Genomic DNA, 18,511 nt, shown 5'->3' on the forward strand with positions numbered 1-18,511 from the left:
GGACTTTGCTCACATATCCGCCGTTCGCCCGTACACTCCAGCCGTATGCAGACCTATCAGCGTTCTTTGAACCTTCCCCAGCATCGCCTAATCATAGACGTTGCAACAAGGTGGAACTCAACACTGCACATGCTTCAGAGACTGTGTGAACAGAGGCAGGCTGTTATGTTTTTGTGGGAGGATACACATACACGGGCAGGCAGTAGGATGGCAGACATGGAGTTGTCAGGTGTGCAGTGGTCGAAGATTCAAGACATGTGTCAAGTCCTTCAGTGTTTTGAGGAACGCACACGGCTGGTTAGTGCAGACAACGCCATAATAAGCATGAGCATCCCCCTAATGCGTCTGCTGATGCAAAGTTTGACGCACATAAAGGATCAGGCGTCTGCAGCTGAGGAAGAGGAAAGCCTTGATGACAGTCAGCCATTGTCTGGCCAGGGCAGTGTACAGGACGAGGTAGCGGGCGAAGAGGAGGAGGAGGACGAGGAGGATGATGGGGATAATTATATTTTTAATGAGGAAGCTTTTCCGGGGCCACTGGAAATTGGTGGCGCGGCAAGGCCGGGTTCTGGTTTTTTGAGGGACACAAGTGACGTGGATTTGCCTGAAACTGCCCCTCAACCAAGCACAACCGCAGATTTGAGAACTGGAACTTTGGCCCACATGGCGGATTATGCCTTACGTATCCTCAAAAGGGACACACGCATAACTAAAATGATGAATGATGACGATTACTGGTTGGCCTGCCTCCTTGATCCTCGCTATAAAGGCAAATTGCAAAATATAATGCCACATGAGAACTTGGAACTAATATTAGCAACCAAACAATCAACTCTTGTTGACCGTTTGCTTCTGGCATTCCCTGCACACAGCGCCCGTGATCGTTCTCACACGAGCTGCAGGGGCCAGCAGACCAGAGGAGTTAGAGGGGCAGAAATCAGAAGTGGCGTTGGCCAGAGGGGTTTTCTGACCAGGTTGTGGAGTGATTTTGCTATGACCGCAGACAGGACAGGTACTGCAGCATCAATTCAAAGTGACAGGAGACAACATTTGTCCAGTATGGTTACAAACTATTTTTCATCCCTTATCGATGTTCTCCCTCAACCGTCATTCCCATTTGATTACTGGGCATCAAAATTAGACACCTGGCCAGAATTGGCAGAATATGCATTGCAGGAGCTTGCTTGCCCGGCAGCTAGTGTCCTATCAGAAAGAGTATTCAGTGCTGCAGGTTCAATACTAACAGAAAAAAGGACTCGTCTGGCTACCCAAAATGTAGATGATCTAACCTTCATTAAAATGAACCACAACTGGATTTCGAAATCTTTTGCCCCACCTTGCCCGGCTGACACCTAGCTTTCCTATGAAAAGGTCTTGCCTGTGGACTATTCTGAATGCCTTTTCCAATCTCGTAATTTTCAGCACCTGATTGTCCAGCATACGACATGTTTACACCTCACTAAATGGCCAAACTCCCCACACGGGGCCGTGGTATCGACACTTGGCGACAGCACCCGTGAGAGTGCAGTTTGTCTGAAGAGGTGGGTGAGCCCACTTTTGGTCGACGGCACTGCCACTGGGCCCCTCCTAGTACAATAAAGTGTCTCTGGCGGTGGTGGTGCGCACCCAACGTCAGACACACCGTTGTAATATGAGGGGCCCTGGGCCTGTACCGCCGGCCACAAGACAGTTTCCCCCCACCCCAGCTCAAACAGTGCTCTACCACTTGCAAAATTATCTCACAGCTCCACCAATGTTTAGTCTATGCGCTGACATCCTTCAATGCCTGCCACTGACAATACCATTGTATTGACATTTTTGTTATGTTAGGCCTTTGATGCCTGTCTGTGGTCACTCCTTCCACTAGGCCTCCACTGACCACACCACTGCTGCCCGTGTACCCCTGGAACCAATTTAAAATTGCCTACAGCCATGTGTTATTATTTTAGGCCTTCGATGCCTGTCTGCGGTCACTCCTTCCACTAGGCCTCTACTGACCACACCACTGCTGCCAGTGTACCCCTGGAACCAATTTAAAATTGCCTACAGCCAGCCCAATTTTTTTATTTTAGGCCTTCGATGCCTGTCTGCGGTCCATTCTTTCAACTACTACTACACTGACCAGGTCACTGCTGCCCGTGTACCCCTGGAACCAATTTAAAATTGCCTACAGCCATGTGTTATTATTTTAGGCCTTCGATGCCTGTCTGCGGTCACTCCTTCCACTAGGCCTCCACTGACCACACCACTGCTGTCCGTGTACTCCTGGAACCAATTTAAAATTGCCTACAGCCATGTGTTATTATTTTAGGCCTTCGATGCCTGTCTGCGGTCCATTCTTTCAACTACTACTACACTGACCAGGGCACTGCTGCCCGTGTACCCCTGGAACCAATTTAAAATTGCCTACAGCCATGTGTTATTATTTTAGGCCTTCGATGCCTGTCTGCGGTCACTCCTTCCACTAGGCCTCCACTGACCACACCACTGCTGCCCGTGTACCCCTGGAACCAATTTAAAATTGCCTACAGCCATGTGTTATTATTTTAGGCCTTCGATGCCTGTCTGCGGTCACTCCTTCCACTAGGCCTCCACTGACCACACCACTGCTGTCCGTGTACCCCTGGAACCAATTTAAAATTGCCTACAGCCATATGTTATTATTTTAGGCCTTCGATGCCTGTCTGCGGTCCATTCTTTCAACTACTACTACACTGACCAGGTCACTGCTGCCCGTGTACCCCTGGAACCAATTTAAAATTGCCTACAGCCATGTGTTATTATTTTAGGCCTTCGATGCCTGTCTGCGGTCACTCCTTCCACTAGGCCTCCACTGATCACACCACTGCTGTCCGTGTACCCCTGGAACCAATTTAAAATTGCCTACAGCCATGTGTTATTATTTTAGGCCTTCGATGCCTGTCTGCGGTCACTCCTTCCACTAGGCCTCCACTGACCACACCACTGCTGTCTGTGTACCCCTGGAACCAATTTAAAATTGCCTACAGCCATGTGTTATTATTTTAGGCCTTCGATGCCTGTCTGCGGTCACTCCTTCCACTAGGCCTCCACTGACCACACCACTGCTGCCCGTGTACCCCTGGAACCAATTTAAAATTGCCTACAGCCAGCCCAATTTTTTTATTTTAGGCCTTCGATGCCTGTCTGCGGTCCATTCTTTCAACTACTACTACACTGACCAGGTCACTGCTGCCCGTGTACCCCTGGAACCAATTTAAAATTGCCTACAGCCATGTGTTATTATTTTAGGCCTTCGATGCCTGTCTGTGGTCACTCCTTCCACTAGGCCTCCACTGACCACACCACTGCTGCCCGTGTACCCCTGGAACCAATTTAAAATTGCCTACAGCCATGTGTTATTATTTTAGGCCTTCGATGCCTGTCTGCGGTCACTCCTTCCACTAGGCCTCTACTGACCACACCACTGCTGCCAGTGTACCCCTGGAACCAATTTAAAATTGCCTACAGCCAGCCCAATTTATTTTATTTTAGGCCTTCGATGCCTGTCTGCGGTCCATTCTTTCAACTACTACTACACTGACCAGGTCACTGCTGCCCGTGTACCCCCTGGAACCAATTTAAAATTGCCTACAGCCATGTGTTATTATTTTAGGCCTTCGATGCCTGTCTGCGGTCACTCCTTCCACTAGGCCTCCACTGACCACACCACTGCTGCCCGTGTACCCCTGGAACCAATTTAAAATTGCCTACAGCCATGTGTTATTATTTTAGGCCTTCGATGCCTGTCTGCGGTCACTCCTTCCACTAGGCCTCTACTGACCACACCACTGCTGCCAGTGTACCCCTGGAACCAATTTAAAATTGCCTACAGCCAGCCCAATTTTTTTATTTTAGGCCTTCGATGCCTGTCTGCGGTCCATTCTTTCAACTACTACTACACTGACCAGGGCACTGCTGCCCGTGTACCCCTGGAACCAACATCAGAAAATATAAAAATAAGTATTTTGCTTACAAAAAAGAAAATACTGGAGAGATATCAAATGCAGACATTTTAACATTAAAAACAAACACACAACTAAAATCTGGTACAGTACTAAAAATGGCCACCAGCTACAATTACTTTCTCCTGCAAGTAGTTAACTGAAAGGTTTTTTAAATTGAAAACACAGATATGGCATCCACCGAGTGTTGTCCTGTCGCTTCTTCTTTATATTATTGCCGAGAAGATGCAAAACAATGAAAATAATAAAATCATTAATTACCAAAATAATAGAGAAAGTCAACACCACATTGCAAATAAACATTCATTCCAAATAAAGAAGCAGGGCGCGTCCGAGGGTGAGTATATACCTAATAAGAATATAATCACCCTCGGACGCGCAATGCTTATTTCCAACAGCCTTCCTTCCTAAGAATCAGCCCTTCCGTGGTGTAGAGAGACGTTGTGTTACACTCCAAGGTGTTCCCCAGGTTGCCTTTCCTGAGCTTCGATCTTCCGGCTCTCGTTTAGTAGTTGTTGGAAACTACGCTGCATTAGGCCTTCAAATTGGGTATGGGGTGTAGAGAGATGGTGTGTTCCACTCCAAGGTGTTCCCCAGGTTGCCTTTCCTGAGCTTCGATCTTCCGGCTCTCGTTTAGTAGTTCTTGGAAACTACACTGCATTAGGCCTTCAAATTGGGTATGGGGTGTAGAGAGAGGGTGTGTTACACTCCAAGGTGTTCCCCAGGTTGCCTTTCCTGAGCTTCGATCTTCATGCTCTCGTTTAGTAGTTGTCGGAAACTACGCTGCATTAGGCCTACAAATTGGGTATGGGGTGTAGAGAGAGGGTTTGTTACACTCCAAGGTGTTCCCCAGGTTGCCTTTCCTGAGCTTCGATCTTCCGGCTCTCGTTTAGTAGTTGTTGGAAACTACGCTGCATTAGGCCTTCAAATTGGGTATGGGGTGTAGAGAGAGGGTGTGTTACACTCCAAGGTGTTCCCCAGGTTGCCTTTCCTGAGCTTCGATATTCCGGCTCTCGTTTAGTAGTTGTTGGAAACTACACTGCATTAGGCCTACAAATTTGGTATGGGGGAAACATTGGCGCATCTGCGGTCCCTCCTTCCTCTAGGCCTCCACTGACCTGTCTACTGCTGCCCGTGTTCCCCTGGAACCAATTTTAAATTGCCTACAGCCAGCCCAATTTATTATGTTAGGGCTTCGAAGCCTGTCTGCGGTCCCTCCTTCCACTAGGCCTCCACTGACCTGTCTACTGCTGCCCGTGTACCCCTTGAACCAACATCATAAAATAAAAAAAAAAGTATTTTGCTTATAAAAAAGAAAATACTGGTGAGATATCAAATGCAGACATTTTAACATTAAAAACAAACACACAACTAAAATCTGGTACAGTACTAAAAATGGCCACCAGCTACAATTACTTTCTCCTGCAAGTAGTTAACTGAAAGGTTTTTTAAATTGAAAACACACATATGGCATCCACCGAGTGTTGTCCTGTCGCGTCTTCTTTATATTATTGCCGAGAAGATGCAAAACAATGAAAATAATAAAATCATTAATTACCAAAATAATAGAGAAAGTCAACACCACATTGCAAATAAACATTCATTCCAAATAAAGAAGCAGGGCGCGTCCGAGGGTGAGTATATACCTAATAAGAATATAATCACCCTCGGACGCACAATGCTTATTTCCAACAGCCTTCCTTCCTAAGAATCAGCCCTTCCGTGGTGTAGAGAGACGTTGTGTTACACTCCAAGGTGTTCCCCAGGTTGCCTTTCCTGAGCTTCGATCTTCCGACTCTCGTTTAGTAGTTGTTGGAAACTACGCTGCATTAGGCCTTCAAATTGGGTATGGGGTGTAGAGAGATGGTGTGTTCCACTCCAAGGTGTTCCCCAGGTTGCCTTTCCTGAGCTTCGATCTTCCGGCTCTCGTTTAGTAGTTCTTGGAAACTACACTGCATTAGGCCTTCAAATTGGGTATGGGGTGTAGAGAGAGGGTGTGTTACACTCCAAGGTGTTCCCCAGGTTGCCTTTCCTGAGCTTCGATCTTCATGCTCTCGTTTAGTAGTTGTCGGAAACTACGCTGCATTAGGCCTACAAATTGGGTATGGGGTGTAGAGAGAGGGTTTGTTACACTCCAAGGTGTTCCCCAGGTTGCCTTTCCTGAGCTTCGATCTTCCGGCTCTCGTTTAGTAGTTGTTGGAAACTACGCTGCATTAGGCCTTCAAATTGGGTATGGGGTGTAGCGAGAGGGTGTGTTACACTCCAAGGTGTTCCCCAGGTTGCCTTTCCTGAGCTTTGATCTTCCGGCTCTCGTTTAGTAGTTCTTGGAAACTACACTGCATTAGGCCTACAAATTGGGTATGGGGTGGAGAGAGATGGTGTGTTACACTCCAAGGTGTTCCCCAGGTTTCCTTGCCATTGCTTCGGTCTTCCGACTCTCGTTTAGTAGTTGTAGAAAAGTACACTGCATTAGGCCTACAAAATGGGTATGGGGTGGAGAGAGATGGTGTGTTACACTCCAAGGTGTTCCCCAGGTTGCCTTTCCTGAGCTTCTATCTTCAGGCTCTCATTAAATTGTGGTTAAATGGAACAACTGCATTTGGCGTACTAGTTGGTTTGGGGCCTACTATCGGTGTCTGCCACTCCTTGCTGTTCTCGTGGTTTCCTGTCCTGAAATTCCATTTTCAGGCTCTCGTTAAGTAGTTGTTAATGTTAGACTGCATTTGGCCTACTAGTTGGGTTGGGGCCTACTATCGGTGTCTGCCACTCCTTGCTGTTCTCCTCCACTGAACAAAGCTGTGCCGCCTGTTTACTACGGTTGCCAATTTTGAACTGCATTTCGACTACTTACTGATTTGGCCCTACTCTCTGTGTCAGCCTCTCATTCCAGTTGTCCTCCACTGCAATGCCCCCTGGTTATTCCTGTGTTACCAATTTTGAACTGCATTTAGCCCACTTTATTCTTTGGGCCTATATCTGTGTTTCCACTTCATCGTGCCCATTGCCCAGCCAGTGATAGATGAGTCTGCTGGTACATTGACCCATAACGCAACATTCCCCGTGCATGCTACACAACAACATTGTGACCCTGCTGAAAGTCAGGTTGCTCTTCCCGCATACCATACCACCTTACATGGGGACAAAGAGGAAGGTGCAGATGAAAGTGCAGGTTCCTTCATCAGGTGGGGGGAGGAATACTAGTTGGCGACGTCACTGGCACAGGGCCTCTCATAGTACGCAAAAGTGTTGCTGCCGGTGGGAGGCGCCCCCGCCGTGCAAACACACCGCTGTACTTTGAGGGGCCCTGTGCCAGTGCCAATGCCAACAAGTGGGCCCCCCCTGCTTGCTCAGGATCACAGCACTTGCAAAGTTGAAATACTTACCTCTCCCTGCTCCACTGCCGTGACGTGGTCCAGATTTCCTGGGCCCACTAATTACTTGAACCAGCCCTACCCCACACAACTTTAGCCAAATGACCCCCAATTTCAAATGCCTTCCAATTATTATAAGGTAAATTACGCTTGACAAGCTTCATTAAGAAGAATGGATGGTTTTGACATTAAAATGGGCACTCTAGGTGTTTTCCTGGCCCCCACTCACTGCCGACTATGCTGCCCCATTGACTTGCATTGGGTTTCGTGTTTCGGTCGATCCCGACTTTACGTCATAATCGGCCGATTTCACTCGACCCGACTTTTGAGATAGTCGGGTTTCGCGAAACCCGGCTCGACTCTAAAAAGGTCAAGGTCGCTCAACTCTAGTCAGCGGTGATGTAGAACTCAGCCAGCCATTACCACCGTCTGTCACGAGCGGATGTGTCCTATTCTAATTCTGCCGGCCTTTGCATGAGCAGTGCGCAGATGGAGACAGGGTGCTTACTCCACATTGTCAGGAAGATACAGACTTGAGAAGAGTTGACAGTTATAATATAAAGGGTATAGAAACATGATTAGATGTGGGAGTGTTGTTCTCACCAGACTAGTCATCCCGCTACTCAGCCTCAAATTATCAGTATCACCAACATATTTATAAAATAGTTTTTACAATATGGCAAATTCAATTAGACATTAAAAAGGTATTTAACATAGCAATAAATACATGGTGGAGGTTTGGTGACCTTTACAAGCTATCAGATTCCCCTTAGGCTGTTTGCGCACGTTGCGGATTTGATTGCAGATCCGCAGCGTTTTTTGCCACACAGAATTGCATCAAATCCGCAGTGTAGTGCACAACCAATGTAAGTCTATGGGAGCCACAGACTTGTTGTGCACATGCTGCAGAAAAAGCCGCACCAAATTGCAGCTTTTTTTTCTGCAGCATGTCACTACTTTTCTGTGGAACTGCAACGTTTCTGCACCCATAGACTTGCACTGAGTCGGACGCATCTGCTGCAAACTGCAGATGTAAAAAAGATCTGCGGATTTGCAGCAGATGTGGGTCCGAGAAACGCTGCAGTTCGGGAGTAGGGAAGTGTGTGGGCGGTGACTGTGTGCGTGTATGTGTGTGGGCTGGGTCTGTGGGCTGTTTGAGTGTGAGTGGATGTGTGCGGCACTGTGCGGGTGTGTGTCAGGCTGTCACGGAGAGGACGGGACTGTGCGGGGGGTGGGGGTGGGTGTGTGCCGGGCTGTCCGGGTGTGTGCGGGTGTGTGCGGGGCTGTCCAGGTGTGTGCGGGACTGTGTGGAGCTATCCATGTGTGTGCGGGGGTCTTTGGTGTGTATGTGTGTGTGTGTGTGTGTGTGTGTGTGTGTGTGTGCAGGCATCATGCAATGGGACTACAAGTCCCATGGGGCTATGACTGTGACAGTGAGTGACACATTAGCCAATGATGAGACAGTAATAGTCCCATCATCCGGCTAATGTGTTGAATGTGAAAGAAAAACATACACATGTACAGTACATACAATACGCGACATACAACACACAGCATACAACACACAACATACAACACGCAACGCACAACACGCAACACAACATGCAACATACAACATGCAACACAACACGCAACATGCAACACAACATGCAACATGTAACACGCAACACACAATATGCAACATGCAACACAACATGCAACATACAACACACAACATGCAACACACAGCATGCAACATGCAACACACAACTGTTGTGAATTCTGTTGTTGAACTCCCTCCTGTGGTCGTGAATGGTACATCGACGAGTTCTGTCCATGGACTCCCTCTGGTGGCTGTGAGTGAAGCTGCTGCTTCTGAGGTTCCTTACACAGGTGACATGGGATATCCTTTGGTTGGTTGCTCTATTTAACTCCACTCAGATCGTTACTCCATGCCAGCTGTCTATGTTTCTGTGCTGGTTCAGTTCACTCTTGGATCTTTTTGGAGACCTGTCTCTTCCTGCAAGAAGCTAAGTCCCCGTTTGTTATTTTCTGTTCATGGTTGTCTAGTCCAGCTTGCTTTCATGATTTTGTCTTGCTAGCTGGAAGCTCTGGGATGCAGGGTGGCGCCTCCACACCGTGAGTCAGTGCGGGGGTCTTTTTGCACACTCTGCGTGGTCTTTTGTAGTTTTTGTGCTGACCGCAAAGATACCTTTCCTATCCTCTGTCTATTTAGTTAGTCTGGCCTCCCTTTGCTGAAACCTATTTCATTTCTGTGTTTGTGACTTTCTATTTACTCACCGTTAATAGTTGTGGGGGGCTGCCTTTTCCTTTGGGGAAATTTCTCTGAGGCAAGGTAGGCTTTATTTTCTATCTCTAGGGCTAGCTAGTTCTTAGGCTGTGCCGAGGCGTCTAGGCCTGTTAGGTACGCTCCACGGCTATTTCTAGTGTGTGTGATAGGATTAGGGATTGCGGTCAGCAAAGTTTCCACTTCCCAGAGCTTGTCCTGTGAGTTTAACCATCAGGTCATTCCTGGTGGTGCTAATCAGGAGGATATTCGCTTTTTGGTGTTGCATAATCTGCATGATGTGGTCGTTTTGGGGTTACCATGGCTACAGGTCCACAACCCAGTACTGGATTGGAAATCAATGTCTGTGTCCAGCTGGGGTTGTCAAGGGGTACATGGTGATGTTCCATTGCTGTCAATTTCGTCTTCGACTTCTTCTGAAGTCCCTGAGTTTTCGTCGGATTACCGGGATGTATTTGATGAGCCCAAATCCGGTGCCCTACCTCCTCATAGGGATTGGGATTGTGCTATTGATTTGATTCCTGGTAGTAAGTTTCCTAAGGGTCGACTGTTCAATTTATCGGTGCCAGAATACGCCGCTATGCGGAGTTATATAAAGGAGTCCTTGGAGAAGGGTCATATTCGACCGTCGTCTTCACCATTGGGAGCAGGGTTCTATTTTGTGGCCAAGAAGGATGGCTCTTTGAGACCTTGTATTGATTACCGCCTTCTTAATAAGATCACAGTCAAATTTCAGTATCCATTGCCGCTGCTGACTGATTTGTTTGCTCGGATTAAAGGAAACCTGTCACCTGAATTTGGCGGGACCAGTTTTGGGTCATATGGGCGGAGTTTTTGGGTGTTTGATTCACCCTTTCCTTACCTGCTGGCTGCATGCTGGCTGCAATATTGGATTGAAGTTCATTCTCTGTCCTCCGTAGTACACGCCTGTGCAAGGTAAGATTACTTTGCGCAGGCGTGTACTATGGAGGACAGAGAATGAACTTCAATCCAATATTGCAGCCAGCATGCAGCCAGCGGGTAAGGAAAGGGTGAATCAAACACCCGAAAACTCCGCCCATATGACCCAAAACCAGTCCCGCCAAATTCAGGTGACAGGTTCCCTTTAAGGGGGCTAGTTGGTTCACCAAGATAGATCTTCGAGGGGCGTCTAATCTTGTGCGAATTAGACAGGGCGATGAATGGAAAACAGCATTTAATACGCCCGAGGGCGTACCTGGTTATGCCATTCGGCCTTTCTAATGCTCCATCTGTGTTTCAGTCCTTTATGCATGACATCTTTCGAGAGTACTTGGATAGATTCATGATTGTATATTTGGATGACATTTTGGTCTTTTCGGATGATTGGGAGTCTCATGTGAAGCAGGTCAGAATGGTGTTCCAGGTCCTTCGTGCTAATTCCTTGTTTGTAAAGGGGTCAAAGTGTCTCTTCGGAGTTCAGAAGGTTTCATTTTTGGGTTTCATTTTTTCTCCTTCTACTATCGAGATGGACCCTGTTAAAGTTCAGGCCATTTATGATTGGACTCAGCCGACATCTGTGAAGAACCTGCAGAAGTTCCTGGGCTTTGCTAATTTTTACCGTCGCTTCATTGCTAATCTTTTTAGTATTGCTAAACCGTTGACTGATTTGACCAAGAAAGGTGCTGATGTGGTCAATTGGTCCTCTGCGGCTGTAGAGGCTTTTCAGAAGTTGAAGCGTCGTTTTTCCTCTGCCCCTGTGTTGTGCCAGCCAGATGTTTCGCTCCCGTTTCAGGTCGAGGTTGATGCTTCTGAGATTGGAGCAGGGGCTGTTTTGTCGCAAAGAAGTTCTGATGGCTCGGTGATGAAACCATGTGCCTTCTTTTCTAGAAAATTCTCGCCTTCTGAGCGCAATTATGATGTTGGCAATCGAGAGTTGTTGGCCATGAAGTGGGCATTCGAGGAGTGGCAACATTGGCTTGAAGGAGCTAAACATCGCGTGGTGGTCTTGACGGATCACAAGAATTTGATTTATCTCGAGTCTGCCAAACGGTTTTATCCTAGACAGGCTCGATGGTCGCTCTTTTTCTCCCGTTTTGATTTTGTGGTTTCATACCTTCCGGGATCTAAGAATGTGAAGGCTGATGCCCTGTCAAGGAGTTTTGTGCCTGACTCTCCGGGTGTTCTGGAGCCGGCGGGTATTCTTATAGAGGGGGTAATTTTGTCTGCCATCTCCCCTGATTTGCGGCGCGTGCTGCAGAAGTTTCAGGCTGATAGACCTGACCGTTGTCCAGCGGAGAGACTGTTTGTCCCTGATAGATGGACTAGTAGAGTTATGTCTGAGGTTCATTGTTCGGTGTTGGCTGGTCATCCTGGAATCTTTGGTACCAGAGATTTGGTGGCTAGATCCTTTTGGTGGCCTTCTTTGTCACGGGATGTGCGTTCTTTTGTGCAGTCCTGTGGGACTTGTGCTCGGGCTAAGCCCTGCTGTTCTCGTGCCAGTGGGTTGCTTTTGCCCTTGCCGGTCCCGAAGAGGCCCTGGACGCATATTTCCATGGATTTTATTTCTGATCTCCCTGTTACCTCAAAGGATGTCAGTCATTTGGGTGGTTTGTGATCGCTTCTCTAAGATGGTCCATTTGGTACCCTTGTCTAAATTGCCTTCCTCCTCTGATTTGGTGCCGTTGTTTTTCCAGCATGTGGTTCGCTTGCATGGCATTCCAGAGAACATCGTCTCGGACAGAGGTTCCCAGTGTTTTGAGGTTTTGGCGGTCCTTTTGTGCTAAGATGGGCATTGATTTGTCTTTTTCTTCGGCTTTCCATCCTCAGACTAATGGCCAAACCGAACAAACTAATCAGACTTTGGAAACATATCTGAGATGCTTTGTTTCTGCTGATCAGGATGATTGGGTGTCCTTCTTGCCTTTGGCTGACTTCGCCCTTAATAATCGGGCCAGCTCGGCTACTTTAGTTTCTCCTTTTTTCTGTAATTCTGGTTTCCATCCTCGTTTCTCTTCAGGGCAGGTTGAGCCCTTGGACTGTCCTGGTGTGGATACGGTGGTGGACAGGTTGCAGCAGATTTGGACTCATGTGGTGGACAATTTGACATTGTCCCAAGAGAATGCTCAACGTTTCGCTAACCGCCGGCGTTGTGTTGGTCCCCGACTTCGTGTTGGGGATTTGGTTTGGTTGTCATCTCGTCATGTTCCTATGAAGGTTTCCTCTCCTAAGTTTAAGCCTCGCTTCATTGGGCCATATAAGATTTCGGAAGTTCTTAATCCTGTGTCATTTCGTTTGGACCTTCCAGCTTCTTTTGCCATCCATAATGTGTTCCATAGGTCGTTGTTGCGGAGATACGTGGCGCCTATGGTTACCTCCGTTGATCCTCCTTCCCCGGTGTTGGTCGAGGGGGAGTTGGAGTATGTGGTGGAGAAGATTTTGGATTCTCGTGTTTCGAGACAGAAACTCCAGTACCTGGTCAAGTGGAAGGGTTATGGTCGGGAAGATAATTCCTGGGTTTTTGCCTCTGATGTTAATGCTGCTGATCTAGTTCGTGCCTTTCATTTGGCTCATCCTGATCGGCCTGGGGGCTCTGGTGAGGGTTCGGTGACCCCTCCTCAAGGGGGGGTACTGTTGTGAATTCTGTTGTTGAACTCCCTCCTGTGGTCGTGAATGGTACTTCGGCGAGTTCTGTCCATGGACTCCCTCTGGTGGCTGTGAGTGAAGCTGCTGCTTCTGAGGTTCCTTACACAGGTGACGTGGGTTATCCTTTGGTTGGTTGCTCTATTTAACTCCACTCAGATCGTTACTCCATGCCAGCTGTCTATGTTTCTGCGCTGGTTCAGTTCACTCTTGGATCTTTTTGGAGACCTGTCTCTTCCTGCAAGAAGCTAAGTCCCCGTTTGTTATTTTCTGTTCATGGTTTTCTAGTCCAGCTTGCTTTCATGATTTTGTCTTGCTAGCTGGAAGCTCTGGGATGCAGGGTGGCGCCTCCGCACCGTGAGTCAGTGCGGGGGTCTTTTTGCACACTCTGCGTGGTCTTTTGTAGTTTTTGCGCTGACCGCAAAGATACCTTTCCTATCCTCTGTCTATTTAGTTAGTCTGGCCTCCCTTTGCTAAACCTGTTTCATTTCTGTGTTTGTGACTTTCATCTTTACTCACCGTTAATATTTGTGGGGGGCTGCCTTTTCCTTTGGGGAAATTTCTCTGAGGCAAGGTAGGCTTTATTTTCTATCTCTAGGGCTAGCTAGTTCTTAGGCTGTGCCGAGGCGTCTAGGCCTGTTAGGTATGCTCCACGGCTTTTTCTAGTGTGTGTGATAGGATTAGGGATTGATGTCAGCAAAGTTTCCACTTCCCAGAGCTTGTCCTGTGAGTTTAACCATCAGGTCATTCATGGTGCTCCTAACCACCAGGTCATAACACACAACATGCAACACAACATGCAACATACAACACGCAACGTGCAACACACAACATGCAACACACAACATGCAACATACAACATGCAACATACAACACACAACACACAACATATAACATGCAACATGCCACATACAGTACATACGTACAGTACATACATACAGTACATACATATAATTAAATAGATCCGAGCCACATACATTCAATACTAATAATTCAGAAAACTCACAGCAATATCTATATAATTAGACAAAATGGAGTAAAAAAAAACTGTCTTTTTGGTTTATAAAAGTTATAACACTTTGTTAGATATCACAGTATATTCAAATAACCATAGGCTTTTAGTAAAAAAAACACACATAGTCAATTTAGGGTCATTGTATGAGCAAAGGATGCAGGTAATATATCCATACAACCACACCAATGGAATGTAGTACGACCTGAGGTTCAAGTTCAATAAATTGTATAGTCTAAGCAGTAGTAGTGAACACTAAATGTCCCACTAACAAGCCCAATCATAATAGCGAATATCAGACTGAACCTCACTCATGATAGTCGTAGTGTGGACGTGGAAATGCCAGCCCCTACGCCCGTTTCACGTAGGCTTCTTTGGGGGGCCGTACAGAGTGTGTCACTGACAAGGTATTTATAAAACTACCGCACCTGATGTTAATCCCGGGACTTAACCATCAGCGCATGCGCGCGCGACGCGAGCCCCGGAACTTGCATCGCCACACAGCTTCCTGAGCGATGCGAGAGGTCAGGGAGCCATAACCATGGACCCAAATTCACAGAAGTCCGTAAAAATTTTAGGCGATGTTACACACTCCTAAAGACCACACCCCAAAATGACCAAAATAGGAGCCAGGTGAGATACTTAAAATTATACTGCAGTACAGGAGAAGTGGCACTATGCAGTGAGACGTCTCTTTCTTTTAATATAATGGGAAGGTCAGCTCACCTGCAGGACAATTATACCAATTGCAAGGAGACTTGCAGTACTGTAAGAACCAGAAAAAACTGAGTTTCTAGCAAAATGATCCTATAAAAACATTTTTATAGCAATATGTTGCAATAAAAGTGTTTTTAAAGAATTGTTTTGTTGTAATCTTGTTTTTTTCTGGATCTTGCAGAGCTAAAAGTTCCTCCTTAGGGAATAAAAGTACCATTGGTGCGGGTCCCAATAGTGGGACACCTACATATCAGCAAGTAGCTATCTATTCTCCAGACAGGTGTTTTTTTCACTGGGCAACTCATTAAAAATTAGTTCAGGAGAAACATGGCAAACCAACCAAATTTCATTTATGGGTGTGACTCCTAACGAATTTTGTGCATTTCTTATCTGCCATTTGTCAACAAGAAATAGTGCATTATTGTCACAATATATGTGTGAATTACGGCAGAAACGTTCTGCCAGTCATGCATGTATAAACTCTGAAGCTTTACTCCAACATACCCATCGCAACCAATTACAGCGTGGCTTTCATTTCTTATAGTACTCCTGATGAAAGAAAGCTCCTCTGTGATTGTCTACTACAGACAATAGAGAGTATAATCTGCTCTAACGTCTAAATATTGGTTCAAAGAATCAGTTTATATTTTAACCCCTTAATGACTGCCTATATGCCTTTTAATGGCGGCAGTTAAGGGCACTTATTCTTCAGTGCTGATTTTTGATGGTGCGGAGAAATAAGGTTATAGCGCCCCCAGCGTCTTTATTACCGGGGGAAGCTGATACCGTGGAGAAAATGATTTGGGTCAGTTTTTACTGACACCCCTCAAAAAAACCTGATTTCCTTTTTATTTCTTATCTAGCCCATCAGTAGAGAGAGAAATGGAGTTGACCGAACACCCCCAGTAGCTCCGATGTCCACTAGTCTCTCTGGCTGTGTCCCCTAGACCTCGGTGTCTTCTTCCAGGAAGAAAATAGCGGGCCCATGCATGCTGAGATCTGCCGGCTGGCACCCGGCAACAATAGGAGATTTTTCCTATTGGTTCCTTTTGATCACTGTGATAGACCCTATCACAGTGATCAAAATAAAAAAATTGTAAACCAAACCCCTCTTTATCACCACCTTAGTTAGGTAAAAGTAATAAAATAAAAAAATGTATTTATTTCCATTTTTCTTTTAGGGTTAGGGTTAGTTCTAGGGTTAGGGTTGGGGCTAGGGTTAGGGTTGGAATTAGAGCTAAGAATAGGTTTGGGCTAGGGTTAAGGTTGTGGCTAGGGCTAGGGTTGGAGTTAAAGCTAGTGTTAGGGTTGGGCCAGGGTTTGGGTTGGGGCTTGGGTTAGAGTTGGGCTATAGTTATGGTTGGGGCTATGGTTAGGATTGGGGCTCGGGATAGGGTTGTGGCTAGGGTGGGGTTAGGGTTGTGTTTGGGTTATGGTTGTGTTGGGTTTAGGCTTGTGGTGGTGGGGTTAGGGTGGTGTTGAGGTTTAGGGTTGTGGATAGGGCTGTGTTAGAGTTGTATTCAGAATTGGGGAGTTTCCACTGTTTAGGTACATCAGGGGGTCTCCAAACGCGACATGTCACATGTCATTGATTACTGTCAGTGCCCCCTCCCTACTGACCTCTGACATGCACCTAAACAGTAGCTTTGCCTTACATATGGGGTATCGGAATATTCAGGAGAAATTGCTCAACAATTTGTGTGGTCCATTTTCTCCTGATACCCTTATGAATATAAAAAAGTTTGGTTCCAAAGTAAATTTTTGCAAAAAAAAGATAAATGTTAATTTTTTTCTTCCGTATTGCTTTAGTTCTTGTGATGCACCTGAAGGGTTAATAAACTTCATAAATGTGGTTTTGTGCACCTTGAGGAGTGTAATTTTTAGAATGGTGTCACTTTTAGGTATTTTCTATTATATTGACCGCTCAAACTGACTTCAAACGTGAGGTGGTCCCTAAAAAATATGTTTTTACATTTTATTGGAAAAATGAGAAATCACTGGTCAACTTTTACCCCTTGTAACAAAAAATATGTTTTCAGAATTGTGCTGATGTAAAGTAGGAAATGTGGGAAATGTAATTTATCAACTATTTTGTGTGATATGACTATTTGCAAAATTTTCAAAATTTTTCTAAATTTCCATTTTTTTCATAAACGCATGTCAATTTTATCACTAACATGAAGTACGATATGTCACAAAAAAAGTCTCAAAATCACTATGGTCCGTTAAAGCATTCCAGCACTATGACAGCGGTGTTATGTTTGCTAATGACAGGTGTTATGAAGGCAATCCAGAAACACAGTGTGCTTAGCGATCAGAGCGCACACAGTGATCTGACAAATACCCAAAAATACAAGAACGAGCTCTGAGACGTGGAAACTCTGTAGACTGCACACCTGATCCTATCCTAAACACAACTAAAAGCGGCTGTGGATTGCGCCTAACAACTACCTAGGCAACTCGGCACAGCCTAAGAAACTAGCTAGCCTGAAGATAGAAAAATAGGCCTGACTTGCCCCAGAGAAATTCCCCAAAGGAAAAGGCAGCCCCCCACATATAATGACTGTGAGTAAGATGAAAAGACAAAACGTAGGGATGAAATAGATTCAGCAAAGTGGGGCCCGATATTCTAGGACAGAGCGAGGACAGTAAAGCGAACTTTGCAGTCTACAAAAAACCCTAAAGCAAAACCACACAAAGGGAGCAAAAAAAACCCACCGTGCCGAACTAACGGCACGGCGGTACACCCTTTGCGTCTCAGAGCTTCCAGCAAAACAAAAGACAAGCTGGACAGAAAAAAAGCAACAAAAAAAAGCAAAAAGCACTTAGCTATACAGAGCAGCAGGTCACAGGAACAATCAGGAGAAGCTCAGATCCAACACTGAAACATTGACAAGGAGCAAGGATAGCAGCATCAGGCGGAGTTAAGTAATGAAGCAGTTAACGAGCTCACCAGAACACCTGAGGGAGAAAGCTCAGAAGCTGCAGTACCACTTGTGACCACAGGAGTGAATTCAGCCACAGAATTCACAACAGTACCCCCCCCTTGAGGAGGGGTCACCGAACCCTCACCAGAGCCCCCAGGCCGACCAGGATGAGCCGCATGAAAGGCACGAACAAGATCGGAAGCATGAACATCAGAGGCAAAAACCCAGGAATTATCTTCCTGAGCATAACCCTTCCATTTTACCAGATACTGGAGTTTCCGTCTAGAAACACGAGAATCCAAAATCTTCTCCACAATATACTCCAATTCCCCCTCCACCAAAACCGGGGCAGGAGGCTCAACAGATGGAACCATAGGTGCCACGTATCTCCGCAACAACGACCTATGGAATACATTATGTATGGAAAAGGAGTCTGGGAGGGTCAAACGAAAAGACACAGGATTGAGAACCTCAGAAATCCTATACGGACCAATAAAACGAGGTTTAAATTTAGGAGAGGAAACCTTCATAGGAATATGACGAGAAGATAACCAAACCAGATCCCCAACACGAAGTCGGGGACCCACACGGCGTCTACGATTAGCGAAAAGTTG

Source organism: Ranitomeya imitator, chromosome 3 (genome assembly GCF_032444005.1).
Source record: "Ranitomeya imitator isolate aRanImi1 chromosome 3, aRanImi1.pri, whole genome shotgun sequence".
NCBI classification, from domain to species: domain Eukaryota; kingdom Metazoa; phylum Chordata; class Amphibia; order Anura; family Dendrobatidae; genus Ranitomeya; species Ranitomeya imitator.